The 19,765-nt window shown below is 38.2% G+C and overlaps 1 long non-coding RNA gene across 1 annotated transcript in view; it reads left to right on the top strand.

Moving 5' to 3' along the window:
• Positions 1–19,765, top strand: part of LOC113875043 — a 51,060-nt gene that overhangs the window by 16,358 nt on the left and 14,937 nt on the right. Inside the window, exon 2 of the long non-coding RNA XR_003506134.1 lies at positions 14,081–14,205. This is a non-coding gene — a long non-coding RNA (uncharacterized LOC113875043). The remainder of the gene's footprint in view (positions 1–14,080; positions 14,206–19,765) is intronic.

Here is a 19,765-nt window from a genome sequence, read left to right as displayed (position 1 = left end):
GAAGATATAGAATGAAAGCCTGGCGACTCAATGAGGCAGAAGAACAAGTGAAGTCAGAGTGTAGAGTAAGAGAAAATGAGGATTAGGAGACTGTGATCAGGAGGAGAGATGCTTTTAGTTAATAGTTTTGTCATGGGGTAGTTTTAGGTAAAAATACGTTTCAGGGTGTTGTCTGTAGCTGATGAGGAATGCTGTGGCAGTTATTGAAATCAGAGGCTAGAGTGTGGGATGGGTTAACTACATGAGCATTGCTGTTCCCCAGTATGATGAGAGGAAATGGAGGGATAATTACTCATGAAAATAAAGTTTATGGTTGAAATCACTATACCAAAGGCTTTTCTGTCTACAGAACTGAGAGATGTCATTAAAATTAATGAAAACTCTCTTAAAAAGCTGGGAAAATATTGATCCAGTCTGAGTTTCCATATCTCTGTCTCTCTCTCTCATGATTATTTTTAGATTTGGTACAGGCCATAACCTGCTGTTGTGTATGTGTGTGCAGTAGTGTCTGACCTTTGTGACCCCATGGACTGTAGCCCGCCAGGCTCCTCTGGCCCCCCATGGACTGTAGCCCGCCAGGCTCCTCTGGCCCCCCATGGACTGTAGCCCGCCAGGCTCCTCTGGCCCCCCATGGGCTGTACCCCGCCAGGCTCCTCTGGCCATGGGATACTCCAGGCAAGAACACTGGAGTGGGTTGCCATGCCCTTTTCCAGGGGATCTTCCCGACCCAGGGATTGAACTTGCATTTCCTGTGTTTCCTGCACTGGCATATGGATTCTTTACCATGTTAGCATTGGCCTTAAATTGCCTTTTACTCAGCACTCACTGATCCATCCTCAGATAGGTGCTCTGGGGGATAGGAAAGCAATAACTGATTCCAGGATCTTTTTTTTTTTAATTGAGATATAAATTATACATCATAAAACTCACATTTTAAAGTGTACAACTAAGTGGTTTTTGTATTTTCAGAAGATTGTACAATCACCAACACTATCTAATTCCAGAATATTTAATCACTCCCTAAGAAATTTGGATGGCATCAGCGACTCATGGACCTGAGTTTGAGGAAGCTCTGGGAGATGGTGAAGGACCAGGAAGCCTGGCGTGCTGCAGTCCATGGGATCACAAAGGGTCAGATATGACTGAGTGACTAAGCAACAATAACTAAGAAATTTTGTGCCTATTAGCAGTCCATTCCCACTTGTCTTAGTCTGTTAGGGCTGCTATAAAAAAATATCATAAACTCTGTGGCTTTTAAACTATAACGTATTTTTCTCACAGTTTTGGTAGCTAGAAATTCTAAATCAGAGTGTCAGTATGATTGGGCAAGATTCCTCTTTCAGCTTCCAGATTTTTCAGACTTCTTGTATCCTCAGATGGCAGAGGAATTAGAGAGCTCTGTGGAGTTTCTTATAAGAGCTCTGATTCTATTATAAGAGCTCTACCCTTACAGCCTAGTCACCTTAAGGCCCTACTTCCTAATAGGGAAGGATTTTAACCATGTGAATTTAGAGGGGGACATAAACATTCATAGCATAACTTTCTGTCATACCACTTATACTTTCTGTCTCTACGGATTTGATGATTCTGGAAATTTCATATAAATGGTATAAAAATATATGACTTTTTGAATCTGATTTGTTTTACTCAGCATAATATTTTTTTAATATAAATTTATTTATTTTAATTGGAGGTATTATTTTTAAGTATCATATGTATCATGGCCTGAGTTAGTACTTTATTTTTTATGACTAAATAATATTCTGTTGCATGGACTGATAAGGAAGGATTTATATCCGCTATTTCTTTTCTACTTGTCTTATGCTTTTTTTTGATCCTGTATTCTTCCATTACTGCTTTTTTTGTGTTAAAGATATTTTCTAGTGTACCATTTTAATTCCCTTGTCATTTATTTTACCTTTTTTTCAGTTAATTCCTTAGGTATTTCCCTGGGAAATATCTTCACTTATAATGATTTGGTTTGGATTTTACGTGCTAAGTCACTTCAGCAGTGTCTAACTCTTTGCAACCCTGTGGATTATAGCCCACCAGGCTTCTCTGTCCCTGAGATTCTCCAGGCAAGAATGCTGAAATGGGTTGCCATGACCTCCTCCAGGGGGTTTTCTTGACCCAGGGATCAAACCCACGTCTCTTATTGATGTGCACTGGCAGGTGGGTTCTTTACCACTAGTGCCACCTGGGGAGATTAGTACCAACTTAATTACAACTGTATGTAACAGCCTTGTTCCTATACAGTTCAGGTACCTCTCCCTCATTTGTGCTGTTATTGTCATAGAAATTACATCTCTCTACGCTGTGTGCCTCTCAACACAGATTTATAATAATTATATGATGTGGTTTTCTTTTAATCATATGTGGAAAAAAAAGAGACAAACAAAACATACACCTACATTTTATATTTATATATGTAATTACCTTTACCAGTGGTGCTTTCTTTTTTCATGTAGATTTGAGTTACTCTCTAGTGACTTTTCATTTAAGCCTGAAAGTCTCTTTAGTATTTTTTTTTAGGACAAGTTTGCAGTTGATTAATCTGCTTAACTTTTGTTCATCAGGAAATGTCCTAATTTCTCCAATTTTGAAGGGTAGTTTGGCTGGGTATAGAATTCTTGGTTGACAGTCTTTCTTTGAGCACTGTTAATATGCCATTTCCACTGGCTTTTGATGGGCTCTGATGAGAAATTGGTTATTAATCGTACTGGAATCACTTGTATGTGATAAGTCACCTCTCTCTTGCTGTTTTCAAGATTCTTTGTTTGTCTTTCTCTTTCAACAATTTGATTATGATTGGTTCCATGTCCAGTTCTACCTGTTGTTTCTTGACCTGCATACAGATTTCTGAGGAGGCGGGGCAGGTGGTCTAGTATTCCCATCTCTTTAAGAATTTTCCACAGTTTGTTGTGATGCACACAGTTAAAGGCTTTAGCATAGTCAATGAAGCAGAAGTAGATGTATCTCTGGAATTCTCTTGCTTTTTCTATGATCCAGTGGATATTGGCATTTTGATCTCTGGTTTCTCTACCTTTTCTAAATCCAGCTTGAACATCTGAACTTTCTTGGTTCATGTACTGTTGAAGCCTAGCTTGGAGAATTTTGAGCATTACTTTGCTAGCATGTAGATTCTTTAAATTATTCATCTAGCAGTTCCAATGTTGGTCCTCCACTTTTGTTTAATGATTTTTTGCTGGTTGTGGGCCATACTTTCTTTTTTCTTTTTCAATATAGTAATTTTTGTTGAAAACTGAACATTTAAAATGATGTTAATATGATAAATCTAGAAATCATATTCTCCTCCCCACCTAGGATTGCTGTTTTTTTTTTTCGCTTAGTATATTTTCTGAGCTAATTTTATAAAGTCTGTGTTCTTTGTCGAGTGTTGTCAATAAAGCCTATATTTGATTAGCTTAATAATTAGTTAATGATTGGACAGAAATTTTCTTAAACACCTGTAAACAATATCCCTGTATCTTGCTGAAGGGTTTGTGTGTATGTGTATTGCAGCAAACCTTCAACACTCAGGCATTTAATAACTTTGCCTTCTTACTTGGGCAGGTCTCAAGGTCAGCCTACAGTGAGAACATAGAGCCTTCTCAGACCTTTCCTGAGCATGTGCACAGCCCTGGACATGTGTATAACCCTACTCATCTTATGGGCTTCTAGATTCCCAGAAATATGGTGGAGCTTCCTAATGCCCCTGTGGGCATCTCATTCCTCGGCCTTTCTTTTTGAAATTTTTTGTTAGCTTATTCTTTATTGCAATGGTTATCCACTGCCTCATGCTGCCATGAAATTAACCAATTACCTCTAGTTGTTTTTACAAATTCTCCTGGGGAAATAGCTTCTGCACTGAGTGAATTCTGAATCAGGTAAAATACCACGGCCTTGAATATAAGAAGGGCAGAATAATGGCATTCGTCTGGGAAAGAGGTTTCGATGGAGCTCCACTACCATTCTTCTCACTCTGGTTTTTATTAGGCTGTTGGTTTACACTGTGATTGTAGGCTGTTGGTTTTTGTCATGATTACTTTTGGCTTTTTAAGGCTATCTCAAACCTGCAAAGTGAAGGCTTGGAATAGGACAAGTAAAAATGCCACAAAGCTTCCTCTTCTTACCAGAATTCAGCCATTTCCCTTGAATAAATGCTCCCAGCATTGATAAAACTTTTGGGATTTTTCCCCCAGAGTTTGGAAGAATTTGATTCTGACAGTGTTTTCTATTTTTGTCATTGATTTTATGGGGGAGAGAATTTTAAGAGGTCCTAACTCTATAATTTTTGGTGACATCGTCTCTCTAAAGATCTTATTATGTGACTATATAACATCGTCCAATTGGTATTTATTTGGAAACATATTTGTAATACGTTGTATTCCCTAAGACTGGAATTTTTCCAGCTGATTCTTTAAGTTAAGGAGTCAGAAAAACTCATTTCTTGGGTGTAATGTGCACAATTAGACCATTTAGATATAGAAGACTACTGAGAGAAAATTGAACATTTTTATTTCATTTTCAAAAATAAAGTGAATGGTTGCCTGGAATATTTCTTGCAGTTCTGGTTTATATATGTTAAGAAATCATAATGGTACACTGATATGCATATAAAATTAGAGTTTAGACAAATTAAAAGACAGGCTGTAGTTATAAATTATATCTTTGATTAATAAATTTATGGAAGTTGTTTTCTCAAGAACTAATGAAAATGAAGTTTGTCTTATTAAAATTATCACATTAAAATTGCTACATTTTTCTCTCATTTTTTTGAAGGAAATTTGACAGAGCAGTAGAAATTAATTAACATTTAAAAGAAATTCTTGCCATAAAATATGGCAAGATTTAGATTTAGCAGGATTTAACCCAGTTTAAACTCTTGTTCCTGATGCTGTGACAGATTTAGAGGTTGTATTTTGATATATTGTTCCATTCAGAGGAACCATGATTTGACCCAGGGTATGACCAAATGGCTATTCAAAAACCTATTTTTCCATTAGCAGGCCACAATTTTATGGGCTATATATTGAATAAAAATTAGAAATTACTTTATTGCTAACTGAAAGAAGATATCAAATCCTAGGTCCAATACTTGAGCAATGATTCTAAGACCCCTGTGAAGATCTGACTTTGACCATGAGTCATAGGAAATTGTATTGTTCTAAGCCTGACTCTAAAAGCTCTAAATTGATTTTGGTGGTTGGAACTGAATCTTGGCATTTTTATTTAATTTTGGCCAGTGTGTTTCCTGTGTTTTCTATTATTGTATGTGCAGACTATGTATGTAACTATATTTTTATATATATATATACACACACGTATACATGTGTATATATATATATATATATATATATATATATATGCATTTTGAGAGGGAAAAACTGCAGAGATTTTTAAGTTTTGACTTTTTTGTCACAAACAATAGGATCTTCAACTTGGGAGTTCTAAAATAAGTGTCAGCATGAAGGATGAAAACATCGTAGGGCACATGCACTTAATTATATTATGCTCAGGGTGGTTGGAATTATGCATTAAAAAGTAAAACATAAAGCTGACTACACTGGGCATGGTGCCCCCAACTTGGAGGGCTAGGGCACTATTCCAGGGCAGCATTGACGAGGCTGGGTGGCAGTGAGGACCTGAAGTGGAAGGATGAAAGATGTTAAAGAAGGTGAAACAACAACATTTTAAATTTATTTTTTCCCCACATAATATAATTCACTTCACTTAGACTGTAAAATTTTATGGCTTTAAGCATCAATTCCATTCCAATAAAATGAACTTTCTTTCCCATCCGTCTTCCTCAGAATAAGTACTGTGCGTTCCTTATAGATATTTGCAAATACTTCTAAAATATCTGAGGGGAGAAGTCTTCAGGTGGAGGGCTTAACACTAAAACTAGCATAAAAAGCATTTTCAGACAGTGATTTAAAAAATTAAATTAGTTGTCAACTTTTATATGTAGGGAGTTTCTTCATGTGAAAATAGATTTTTAGCTTTCCTTGAAAATATGGGTGTTTGACGAGATGGATTATTTTGTCATGAAGCAGTTCACTGGGGTTGTCCCATCACATCATGGCAACGAGATGGGAAAACAGTGGAAACAGTGAGAGACTTTATTTTGGGGGCTCCAAAATCACTGCAGATGGTGACTGCAGCCATGAAATTAAAAGATGTTTGCTCCTTGAAAGAAAAGCTATAACCAACCTAGACAGCTTATTAAAAAGCAGAGACATTACTTTGCCAACAAAGGTCCATCTAGTCAAAGCTACAGTTTTTCCAGTAGTCATGTATGGATGTGAGAGTTGGACTAAAAAGAAGGCTAAGCACTGAAGAATTGATGCTTTTGAACTGTGGTGTTGGAGAAAACTCTTGAGAGTCCCTTGGACAGCAAGGAGATCCAACCAGTCTGTCCTAAAGGAAATCAGTCCTGAATATTCATTGGAAGGACTGATGCTGAAGCTGAAACTCCAATACTTGGCCACCTATGCGAAGAACTGACTCATTTGAAAAGATCCTGATGCTGGGAAAGATGGAAGGCAGGAGGAGAAGGGGATGACAGAAGATAAGATGGTAGGATGGCATCACCGACTCAATGGACATGAGTTTGAGTAAACTCTGGGAGTTCGTGGTGGACAGGGAGGCATTGCTTTCTGCAGTTCTTGGGGTCACAGAGAGTCGGACATGACTGAGGGACTGAACTGAACTGAAGAATTGGGCTCTGGATGGTTAGTTTGTATTTGATAAACATACAATTTTTAAAAATTATACCATCTCCAGTAATTGACTAACCTTGAGATAAGCAGTCCAGCTATGATCAGCAAGGCTTTAGATATCAGAGCATTAAAATACAAAAAAATTAAAGATTAGGTCAATACAAGGATTGTAAGTAAGTGATGAAGCTTGGATACTGATTTCTTGACTCATGCCCAAGTCCTTAATATTGTGTGGTACACATGGAAGAGCCTAGGTGAGGGATCTGAGGCCATGACCAGTTGACCTAGAACTGGAAGGCAGTTCGTTAATGACTATAATTTAGTTGAGCTGGTTTGTTGAATGAGACCACAGTTCTGCCTCCTTGTATACACAAGCCTTTATATACTTGAAGTACAATTCGCTCTCCCCAACAGACTGACAGAGCAGAAGTGCTGCAGTGAGATTAGCAGAGGACATAGCAGAGATTCACAGAAGGAAGATGGCCGTGGTCATTACGACCTGGCTTGGTAGAGACAATGCCCCGTCTCTCACAAGGAATTTCAAATTCATGACTCAGAGGACTGTTTTGGACCCACTTTTTCAACATTCCTTAAAGTGAAGGGAAGTTTCTGGTCCTAATTGCTTCCTTTGAGGTCACCTCAGGCCTAGTGTTGGAGAAGGCAATGGCACCCCACTCCAGTACTCTTGCCTGGAAAATCCCATGGACGGAGGAGCCTGGTAGGCTGCAGTCCATGGGGTCTGGACGGAGGAGCCTGGTGGGCTGCAGTCCATGGGGTCGCTGAGAGTCGGACACGACTGAGCAACTTCATTTTGACTTTTCACTTTCATGCATTGGAGAAGGAAATGGCAAGCCACTCCAGTGTTCTTGCCTAGAGAATCCCAGGGACGGGGGAGCCTGGTGGGCTGCCGTCTATGGGGTCCCACAGAGTTGGGCACGACTGAAGCGACTTAGCAGCCGCAGCAGCAGGCCTAGTGTGGGTCGACTTAGTCTGAGAAGATGAGCAGGCCCCAGGGAAGATGGCGCCGTGTTGACTGTGCCCTGGAGCAGCACCCTGGTTCCCCACAGGCCCCTCGGTCTTTCCTTTGTCACGGCAGCTGCACAGTCCAGGTTCATTGTCAGAGTCTCTGCCTCTTGGCCAGATGTTGGAAGCTTCACAGGATGCAAGAATTAAGGAGTGGGACCCCACCCTCAACAAAATTGCTTGTGCTTTTCTGAATTCAGGAGAGATCACCCCAGAGTTAGTTTAGAGAGAAAAATAACTGTAGCAGAACCTGTTTTGCATTTACGCTACAAATTAATTGCCTCTTTACACATGTAGCTCTGGATTGTTTACCAATATATGACATTCCTGAAATTTCACAAGCTCTCTTTAAATAGTACACTTTATTTTCAGGCACAATTGAAGAACTCAGTGAAAATCAATTTTTGCTTATAAAAGTAGATTCTATATTACTTATTTGCTATAACTCAATGATTTGTTAAATGTGACAATAACTTAAATATGTATAGTTGAAGAAGACTTTATTATCAATATGAACCCTGGGTAAACAGGGACCTTTTTCTAGTTTTATTTCATGGAATAGTAAGGTAATACCTTTTATATGAATGTGGACATAAGTATAAGTCACTTTTCAAAATACAAACAACATGATTTCTTTAAAGATATTTTTCACTAGAAAATTTTAACTCTAGAATGAAAGCTGCAGGAAAATAAATATAATTCCCTGTAATGTGGTGAAAGATGGCCTTTAGAATGGAAATAGCAGATTTCCTCTGAATGAATCCTGGCCAGAAGATGGAGAAAATTTGCTAAAATGACAGTAATTAACTACAAATATCAGAGTCAATATAACACACTCTTGAAATGGAATGAAGTTCTTAGGGCAGCATGAACATTTAAATGATGAAGCCAAAGACTGACAACCATTGATTGCAGTGTGAGTTACTTTTTTTGCTAGTTTGTTTAGGCTTAACTATCTAATTTCGATCAAATCTCTATTGTTTAGAACAAATTCTATTTTTTGTTAAGACTACTCCCTTAGAATTTAATCAAAGAAGGATTGAAAGGAGATTTGCTTTTGTGGAATCTTCTGATGCAGGAGTCACTTTAAAAGTGACCCAGTTGAGATCTTTAATCCATTTTGAGTTTATTTTTGTATATGGTGTTAGAAAGTGTTCTAGTTTCATTCTTTTACAAGTGGTTGACCAGATTTCCCAGCACCACTTGTTAAAGAGATTGTCTTTAATCCATTGTATATTCTTGCCTCCTTTGTCAAAGATAAGGTGTCCATATGTGCGTGGATTTATCTCTGGGCTTTCTATTTTGTTCCATTGATCTATATTTCTGTCTTTGTGCCAGTACCATACTGTCTTGATAACTGTGGCTTTGTAGTAGAGCCTGAAGTCAGGTAGGTTGATTCCTCCAGTTCCATTCTTCTTTCTCAAGATCGCTTTGGCTATTCGAGGTTTTTTGTATTTCCATACAAATTGTGAAATTATTTGTTCTAGCTCTGTGAAGAATACTGTTGGTAGCTTGATAGGGATTGCATTGGTGGGAATGCAAACTAGTACAGCCACTATGGAGAACAGTGTGGAGATTCCTTAAAAAACTGGAAATAGAACTGCCTTATGATCCAGCAATCCCACTGCTGGGCATACACACTGAGGAAACCAGAAGGGAAAGAGACACATGTACCCCAATGTTCATCGCAGCACTGTTTATAATAGCCAGGACATGGAAGCAACCTAGATGTCCATCAGCAGATGAATGGATAAGAAAGCTGTGGTACATATACACAATGGAGTATTACTCAGCCATTAAAAAGAATACATTTGAATCAGTTCTAATGAGGTGGATTAAACTGGAGCCTATTATACAGAGTGAAGTAAGCCAGAAGGAAAAACACCAATACAGTATACTAACGCATATATATGGAATTTAGAAAGATGGTAACGATAACCCTGTATACGAGACAGCAAAAGAGACACTGACGTATAGAACAGTCTTATGGACTCTGTGGGAGAGGGAGAGGGTGGGAAGATTTGGGAGAATGGCATTGAAACATGTGAAATGTCATGTATGAAACGAGATGCCAGTCCAGGTTCAATGCACGATGCTGGATGCTTGGGGCTGGTGCACTGGGACGACCCAGAGGGATGGTATGGGGAGGGAGGAGGGAGGAGGGTTCAGGATGGGGAACACATGTATACCTGTGGTGGATTCATTTTGATATTTGGTTTTAAATTATTTAAATAAAAGAAAAAAAAAATAAAAGTGACCCAGTGAGTATCCTATCTTATAGACCAGGGCTTCCCTGTGGTTCAGATGGTAAAGAATCTGCCTGCAATCCGGGAGACCAAGGTTCAATCTTTGGGTCAAGAAGATCCCCTGGAGAAGGAAATGGCCACCTACTCTAGTGTTCTTGCCTGGGAGAATTCAATGGATGGAGGAGCCTGGTAGGCTACAGTCCATGGGGTCACAAAGAGTCAGATATGACTGAGCTTTGACTTGTCACTTCACTTTCATCTTATAGACCATTCATTTGGTGGATGATGGGATTTGTAAACTGAAAAAAAAAAAAAAAAGAATTCTATTGCTGGACCAAAGAGTGACTCCTCCCCTATAATACATATTTGCATGATAGTTCCCTGCAAAAATGTGCTTGATGTATAACTGAATTTTGGGTTGAAAAACTTTTGTTAGAAAATTACCCTCTTTGGGGACTTCCTTGGCAGTCCAGGCATTTAAGATTGTGCACTGCACTGCAGGGAGCATGGATTCAGTCCCTGGTTGGGGAATTAAGATCCCGCATGCCATGTGGCCAAAAAAAAAAAAAAAAGAAAACTTAAAAATTATAAAAAGAAAGTTACCGTCTTTGGAAAGACTACAGTGAACATCCAGTCCTACACCTACAGAGGTGCTTTAAACATTTGCTTCCATTTTATTTTTTAATTTTTTTTTCAGAGATGGAAACAGTTTTAATCAGAAATTTACCTGATGAACTTTGAACTTCGTTGGAGAATTCCGACGAATTTACCACATGACTACATGTGTAACATGACTCACTCAGAGAATCTGTCACAAGACCACTGAGAGAAAGACTACCATGGGTTACTAACTGGGATACTACAATTAAAGAAAAAAAATCACTTGTTTCCTAATAATATTACAACAATGAATCCTAAACTTTAGCTTGCATTAGAATCACCAAATAGCTTATTAAGGCACAGATTTCCAGGCATTTAAGGGACTTGACAATTAAGTGGGAAAATGGCAAATGAATAATTAACCCTAGAAAGAAAGTAAAACCCATATGTAACAAACAATACAAAGTATCTCTTAGTTTAAAATGAAATGCTTTCATATACAGAGTAATTAAGCATTAAATATTAAATTAAAATGGAATACATTTTGAGAAAATACAAATATGGGTGTGAAACAGAAATGAAAATCTCATCATCAGTAGTAGAAAACAAATCATCATATCAAATTAACAAGTAAAAATAGCAGAATGCTTCCATTTTAAACCCAACTTGAGTCTCTTGTAAGATTTGGGTGGTTGGGTTGAGTTTGGGCGTAATGGCTTCCTCACGTGTATGTTTTTGCTGGTGGCTTAGTATCTCCAGACCATGGATGGATTTCCGTCTGGAAAGAACATCAGTCTTGAGTTAGAGGATCAGGCAGACTGAGGGAGGCAGGAAAAATAAGAGAGATTCAGACAGACAGACGCTGGTGGAAAGGGGAGCTTGCTTCTCATTACTCAATGTCTGAATCCAGGATTAAGCTATTCTATTGTTTTCTGTTTTAGACCACGATGGTCTTCATAAATTTAAGACATATGTAGCAATTCTTTTGTAGTCTCTCAGAAATATACAGCTAAAAGTTTTTAATCACCCCCAGGGAAGTTTTAGAAAAGTTCCTGTGTAGTTTTCACATCATGTTGGTCAGTTAACAGGGCATCTCAAATTGGGGAGCATTTCAGTGGATGGTGAGGGGCCCCAAAACCAATCCAAATGTTTTATCATTTGTCTGACTTTGATTCAATAGAGACAATCTGTATCTATGCTCTGAGTAAGAAAGTCATGTCTTAGGAGTCCTCCCAAATGCATTTGTACTGCAGAGTCCTTGTTCACCGCAGCCATACATCTGTGATGTATCCATTAACTTTGTAACTTAGAGAGTGGCTGAGATGTCACTCAGGAGTGGCGATGACCACCTAGCAAGAGAAACAATGCAAATGTTCCTGGGGAGACTGAGTGGAGACAAAAGCAGCTCTACCTTCCTGGGGGTCCTGGGAGCAAGAGAATAACTTGGGGGTGTATTTCAAATTAAGAACTTTACCCATGGAAAACTTACCTATTCTTCCTGGTTGGATGCACTGATGTGACCTTGACTCTCTGCCCTGTGCCTTCTTTTCACTGTTTTCCTCTTGGTCATTCTCTCCAAATTTTCTAGCCTATGAAATGAAATCCTACCATCTTGACACCCATTAATTCTCTGGTGCTTTTTGACACCCAGAATCTATGCTATGAGGGACATTAGTGTCTGATGTCATCCTCACTGGTGAGCCTGTCTTTTGTCCCTTTGAATCTCACCTTTTGTAGATTAAGTGTTTTCTATTTGTACAATGGGCTTCCCAGTTGGCACAGTGGTAAAGAATCTATCTACCAATGCAGGAGACACAGGAGATGCCGGTTGGATCCGTGGGTTGGGAAGATCTCCTGGAGTAGCAAATGGCAAGTAACTCCAGTATTCTTGCCTAGGAAAATTCCATGGACAGAGGAGTCTGTTGGGCTTCAGCCCGCAAGGTTGCAAAGAGTTGGACGCCACTGAGCATGCATGCAGTAGCATGTGTGCAATGCAATAAACACAGAATTTGCTAATGCTGCTATTTTGTTAGATCTCTTGTCACTCAGAAGAGTGTAAAACAATAGGATTTTACGACTTGGGAGGCTATAAATCCAAACTGCATTTCTTTGTGCTTCATTTGGATAAAAATAAGTGAATATGTGTGGCTTGTCTGTGCAGTGGTTTGTGGTGAATATTGTCTTTACTATAAACATATGCTCTCTCTTTGAGTGTATGAGAAGGCATAAATAATTTCTCAACAGATAGAATGCTGTTTCAGCTTTTACTATACCTTTTTTTGATAACTAACCTATTGTTTTAAGACAAGGAAACTAGCGGGTCTGTTTGGAAAGACATTTTCACAAACATTGCTCTTGGGAGTGTAAATTGGTACAAAATTTATGGAGGGCTGTTCAACAATATATTTTAAAAGCCTTAGAAAAGCTCATACTCTTTGAACTCAATAATTTCACTGTTTTGAATTTATTCTAAAGAGAAAAAAGTTACAAATATGCAGAAAGATTTATATTCCAGGATTTTTCGTGTCAGAGTTAATAACAGTAAAACATTATATACCCTTCCTATTCCCAACAATTTAGAATGATTAAATTATGGTATACATATATATAATGAAATACACTAATGCATTTAAAGTCCTATTTATATATAAAAGGCTCAAAAGAACAACCAACTCATAATAATTATTTCTTGGTATTATTTCAGAACATTTTATTTCTTTTGTTAAATTTTTATTTATTTTACAACTTTTTCTGCCTTGAGCATTTAATAATTTTAAAATAAGGAATATAGTATATGCTGTGCTGTGCTTAGTTGCTTAGTCATATCCAATTCTTTGAGACCCCATGGGCTGTAGCCCACCAGGCTCCTCTGTCCGTGGGGATTCTCCAGGCAAAAATACTGGAGTGAGTTGCCATGCCCTCCTCCAGGGGATCTTCCGAACCCAGGGATCCAACCCAGGTCTCCCACATTGCAGGTGGATTTTTTACCATCTGAGCCACCGGGGAAGCCCAAGAATACTGGAGTAGGTAGCCTATCCCTTCTCCAAGGGAACTTCCCTACCCAGGAAACCGGGGTCTCCTGCATTTCAGGCAGATTCTTTACCAGCTGAGCTACCAGGGAAGCCCATATACGTATACTATGGGCTTCCCTGGTAGTTCATTATTACATGGGCTTCCCTGGTAGCTCAGACAGTAAGGCGTCTGCCTACAATGCGGGAGACCCAGGTTCGATCCCTGGGTCAGGAAGATCCCTTGGAGAAGGAAAGGGCAACCCACTCCACTATTCATGCCTGGAAAATCCCATGGACCGAGGAGCCTGGTGGGCTACAATCTATGGGGTTGCAAAGAGTCAGACACGACTGAGTAACTTCACTTCATATTATTACATTGAACAATTAACTTTATTTCTAACTTGAATTTCTTAGGAACTGATTGTTATCTTTTTGATTATCTAAAACCTTTGTTTCTTTTCTTTTTTCATCCCTGAAGCTCTGCTCCTGTTGATTTCCCTACCTACTAGCCCAGTGATTTGAAGTGAATGAGAGGAGAAGAGGAAGCAGACTGATAAGACCTTCTTATAAGCTGGATTTGAATATAGCTTTTATTAATGAGAGGTAAGAGAGTCTTTTCTTTTAGTAATGGATTTTTTTTTTTAACAAATCGTTTTTGTAGAGGTCATTTAAACGTTGAGATTATTTGAGAACCAGCAGCAGAGTTTCCGAAGGGCTTCTTACTCTTTGTCCTAAAAGAGAAGTAAAACAGAGCGTATGTGGGCAGGAAATCAAAGTGGTGTCCTCCTGGGCCAGGGTCGCCCCAGAGAGGGGCCCTGAGGAGAGGAGCTATTGACCTGACACAAAGCACTCAGAGTTTTGTTTGCGTTTCCCTCAGTCTCTTTTTCCTGTACCCTACTCTCTTCTGAAAGTTTCTCAGTCACATTCTGGGTATGTTGAATATTTAAAATGTCTCAGCTAGAGCATACTGAGTGAGAATTCCTTCAGCACCTGCTTCATGTAACGAGGATGACCGTGAGCCTGATAATTAAATCCATGTGTTTGGTAGAAAGGACCATGTCTGTATTGTATATGTTCTACTCGCTAGGCACATGGATATTTCTGTTCCTATCATCTTAAATAGACCACAGCATGGGCCTTTTCATGCTTGGTTATTGGGTGTGAACAATGGAAAATGCAGTATAAGAGATTACGCAAGGGCTCATGCTTCCTGGAATTGGCTTTTTGTCTTTTAAAATGTTTCCTGGTTAAAAACTTTTATTTCACTGACCTTCATGAGGGCTGAAATAAGTTGTTTTGTGTCCAGTTGTTTAGCCCAGGGGTAGTCATGGTTAATTGCTGCAGAGCTCAAAGCCCAAATTATTTTATTAACGTTGGAGAGTTTGAAATTAAAGTCTTACAACTCCTATCTCCTTCCCCACCACTCTATTCAGTCATAATTGCATCCAATCTGTGCTGGAAGAACGAACTTGTAGACATTTATAGGAATATGAAATTATCCTAGGAAAGGCACTCTGATCCACCAAGACCCATTCAGGTAACATCTTTAAAAATGCGTTGGCTACTATGTCAGATTGTCCTATGCGTCCACTCAGGAATTTTGATGTCTTATTTTCTTTTTCTAATTATAGAAGTAAGTATTAGAAAACACATACAGGTTTTAAAATAGAAAATTAGAAATGCATGCTATTCCTAAGCATAAGGTAAATTTTGTTAGCATTTTGTTGTATTTTTGCCAGTCCTTTTTCCTCTGCATGTCTGTATATTTAGCATAGTTAAAATCCTTAAGCATTGCATTTTGATTTTTTCATAAACAATAGTTTATGATCATCTCCCTTAGCATTAAAAACCTTCAGAAATATATTATTTATTTATAATATTTGATCAAGAATCTCAAGTATATCCTCTCCTTTCTGGACATTTTGGGTGTTCATAGCTGTTAATTGTATAAATAATGATGTATTGAACATCTTGTGCATACATTTTTGCTCATACACTTAGCTAATGTTTTAGGACAGATTTTTAGAAGTGGAATTACTGAATCAAGTGATACATTTAAAAAGTTTAAAATTCATATTGTCTCAGATACTTCTAAAATCAGATTTATAAAAATCAGATTTATTTGCTAAGAAATGATGAGGATGAAAGTGGAAAGATTGTGATTGTTAAACCAGAAAAATGTAGACTTTGTTCTAAGTTCCTGATTAGATGTAGGGTCCAGATGCTTGGCAATGTCACTTCAGGTCTCTGTGCCTTGATTTCCTCATCATAATAAATTGTTAAATAATACCACTCTTTTTCTTATTGCCCTTTTAGAAAACTTTAAAGTAGACTGATTGACAAGAGTTTTTAAAATATTTTGAACATTTAAAAAGGGATATGGAGGAACCAGCGATGACAGTCTGGTTGTTTACTTCGTGTTTGTGAACCAGAATCAGATGTTTGGACCTCCGTGTCTTGGAGGTTTGGCCAGGAAAGCAGGAGACAATGAGACTGGCCAAGGCAGCATTTACTGTTTGGTATAATTTCAAAGGTATGCTAAGAGAAAGAGCTCAGCCAAGAATTTATGACTCGGTCAGAGGCAAAGTTGAGAGCTATCACCTGCTTCAAGGAGGAGAGCTTTGGATGAGTTCATATATATGCATGGCGCACTGCTGCAGTCTAACTTTATGACTTTTAATGACTCCGACCACCTAATCACTTGTGAAAGGATGTGCTGGAGTTTGCCTTCACTCAGCCTGACAAGGTGATGGGAGGCATATATCTTCCTTACATGAAAACACTTGTCAGTTGCATCATATTTGGTAAGACGAGCACCAATGTCACCTTGGGGGGAAGAAAAGTAACTCAGCTGACATCCAATGCATATGAGTTTCCAATATGCTGCAACATAGCCTAATTTCAAGTGAAATATGCAAATACACCCTATTTTGTCTGTAGTTTTTATTTTCCTGATGCTTTCTCTAAGTGCCACATCTTCTGCTGATGGAAACATTGTGTAACTTCTTCTGAGCTGATGCATATTTAAATACGCAAGGCGAAGAATTTTCAGCCTTTGAGTGGAAGCAACATGGCAAACCAAATGCAAATCTCTGTCACCTGTTCCTGTTTGGTTTGTTTTCTATTTTATTTTGGTGCTTGGGATGCACTTATATAACCAGTTCATGTTAGTCCAAACTGCTGAATTTTAGACTTTTTATGGGTCAGTCAAGTGAAGTTGGCTTATTAGCTACGCGGGCAGCAGAGAGATAACTGAGTGTGTTTGGTAAAGAGGAACAGATAAAGAAATTGAGTCACAAAACACATGTCTCTTTCCTGATTCTTTCATAAACTTTAAAGAATATTAAAGTGTTTTGTAACCCTAATGGTTTTGGTTTCTAAATGACTACTTCTTTGGGGCAGCATAACCAAAGAAGTCTAGGTATAAATGCCTCCAAGGGGTCAATATTATGGGTCAGGTGAATGTCCTGAATCATAATAGTGGGTCTGATGACTTTCCTAAAGAAAGGAAAAGGTTAAATTGAAAACAAGACTGCTGTTGAAAAGGCTTCAGTGCAAGCTTTGTCCATAACAAAAGAGAGCCATTAAGGTATTTTAGTGTGACTGCTGTGTTGATTGCTAGAACACTGTCCCATAGGAAACTAAACAGCTCTTTGCACACTTTGCAGACTTTCCCTAATAAAACGCCCCTGTTTTATAAGAGGATAGGTGTTCTGTTTTGGAAGACAGATCTGCAACAGAGTTTAATTTGCGTTTTCCAGGTTATTGGTAAATGACTTAAGTCCAAGATCCCATAGTGTGCTTTTTTCTAACCATGCATACATTTATTATAGTTAGCATTTTCTAATAATAAGTCAGTCAACTGTGCAAGTACAATGGTCGAGGGTTCCATTTTATTTCATATATAGATTTCCTTCAGTAGCTGTTAGCTGCATTTATTCAATCATTCCTAGGGGGCTAGAGTGGATTCTTTTTCCAACTGATTTGTGCAGTAAGATTCTGCCTATTGTGATAGCCAAAATTGTGAATGGTTTGCTCATAAACGTGGAGCAAACCAAGGAGTTGCTTTCAATTTGGTATTACTTTATTTAGATTTTACTGTTTCACACCATGGAGGAATGGAGACCAGGGGATGTGATGAGCCAAATTGTCTTCCCACCCAAGAAACAAAGACAGTCTCATCATCTGAATCTGATTCTTCGTCTGAGTCTATCCACTGCAAATCAAAACAGTTGATGGTTACTTTATATAGTTTTTGGGAGGTCGTAGAATAAAGAGTCAGTTGCCTCTAACTGTCTCCATGGCAGCCTAAGAGAAACACGCAGGCAGTGATATGGTGTAGTTACATTTACAATGCTATACATCCAGAGAGAGAGAGAGTTCTTGTACACTCGGGGGGAAAAAAAGTCACGTCTAGAATCGGATAGCCCATGGTGACACACTGTCCTTGCAAATAAGTAGGTACAAATTCCATTCAATTTTCCACTATAACTCAACAAGGGACATAATATGACTTTGTGGCCATCCACAAAAATACGTTTTTCTTAAAACCACTTATCAAAACATGTGAAGGAAAGCCACATAGTTTACCATGTTAATGAAAACATAACTCTTTTGGACAGGTAAGCTGTGTCAAAAATTTTCATTTTAAGTTTCAAACCTTTGTTCCTTCCTCAACTCAACATTCACGACTATGTGACAGTATTTTTTCTTTTTTCCCATTTATTTTGCAAAAGTTGGTGAAAGCTGTGTTCCAGCGATCATCCAATTATGAGTTTGATTTTTTAAAAATTAGTCATTTGAACAAAATAAGCAAGCATGACTATAAATCTGAAATGAAATAGATGTTAGGAAAAGCACTTTCTCCTATCACACAATTGTCTCTTACGAGATAGCTAGGGAAAATGATCTCCTTTTAGCATTTATTATTGTATAGCTCCTTCCACAATTGATCCATTGGTTATAGGTTTCCTGCTCTTGCTATTGTTCGGTGGGGAAGAGGCAAACAAAGGGAACGCACTGAATTGTCATGTGACTATTTGGGATAGTCACGAGCAACATTTTCTTCTTGTATGAAACAATAACATTTAAATTTTGTGGTTATGTATCATGAGTGTCTGACAGCAGAAACCATTGTGATTGGCAGGCAGTAGATTAAATTTATGGGTTTTAGGCTTTTTTTTTTTTTCTTAATAAGGATACCTTGAGAGAGTCCAAGGGAAATGAAAGTCAGTTTTGTCATCTCGCACAGATTTCAAAGGCAGGGGGCTACACCAGGGCTTGAAAGGTCTATATTACACTGCGGCTGTCTAGCCATACTTGACAATGAGACATACTGTATTTGCTCACGGTGCTGGAGTTTATCATGCAAGAAGAGTAATTATATTTGAATTGTGTCAGCCAGCCACCCTAAAATGAAGGAACGTCAACGAATGTTGCTCCAAGGAGAAGGAGATGATTAGTTATAATTATACTCAGTGTCCAAGAAAAATGCTTCATTCCCTCATTCTGTTGCAAAGAGGAGAGGGCAAAAAAAGAAAAAACCCAACAATTTTTTTTTAGTACTTCTCAGTATTAAAAAAAAAAAAAAACACCTTTTAAGGTGGCCATTTATTGTAGAAATTTCAGATAAGTGCTCTGGTGTGACCATTTAACTATCTGAGGACTTGCTTGGTCTGTGCACAATTTTCTAGCTTTTAAAAACATAGTGTGTAATACATCTCCTAGATTTTTCTTCCTTATCATATGTAGACAATCTCCTAATGGGGGAAATGTTACACAATAGAAGTCAAATTTCTTAATTCATCTAACTGTGGTTTCTCATCTGCATAGCGCCAAGACATAAAATATGGCTTTATAGCCATTTATAAATTTGATGATTTGATTTATAATTCTTGTCAAATGAATGGTTTGTTTGAGATGATCGGATGAATACTCTGGAGTGTTGATGGCTTTTTGGGTGTTTTTGTCAGTGAATGGTTACGTACACTTAGCTTTTAAGTCCTAAGAATACACATTTTGAAGTTTACACCTGGAGACGTTCAGACTTTTCAGCTGATGCATTTTGTTGCATATTCTCTTTTATTGTGTAGTGTTTCAGATCTAGCTTAGAGTGATGGTTTGGTGGGTATTAGTTTGTCGGTCACCTCTAGAGTGGTTGATT

The sequence above is a fragment of the Bos indicus x Bos taurus genome, chromosome 17, assembly GCF_003369695.1.
Source record: "Bos indicus x Bos taurus breed Angus x Brahman F1 hybrid chromosome 17, Bos_hybrid_MaternalHap_v2.0, whole genome shotgun sequence".
Classification (NCBI taxonomy): Eukaryota; Metazoa; Chordata; class Mammalia; order Artiodactyla; family Bovidae; genus Bos; species Bos indicus x Bos taurus.
This window is presented reverse-complemented; position numbering and strand designations above follow the sequence as displayed.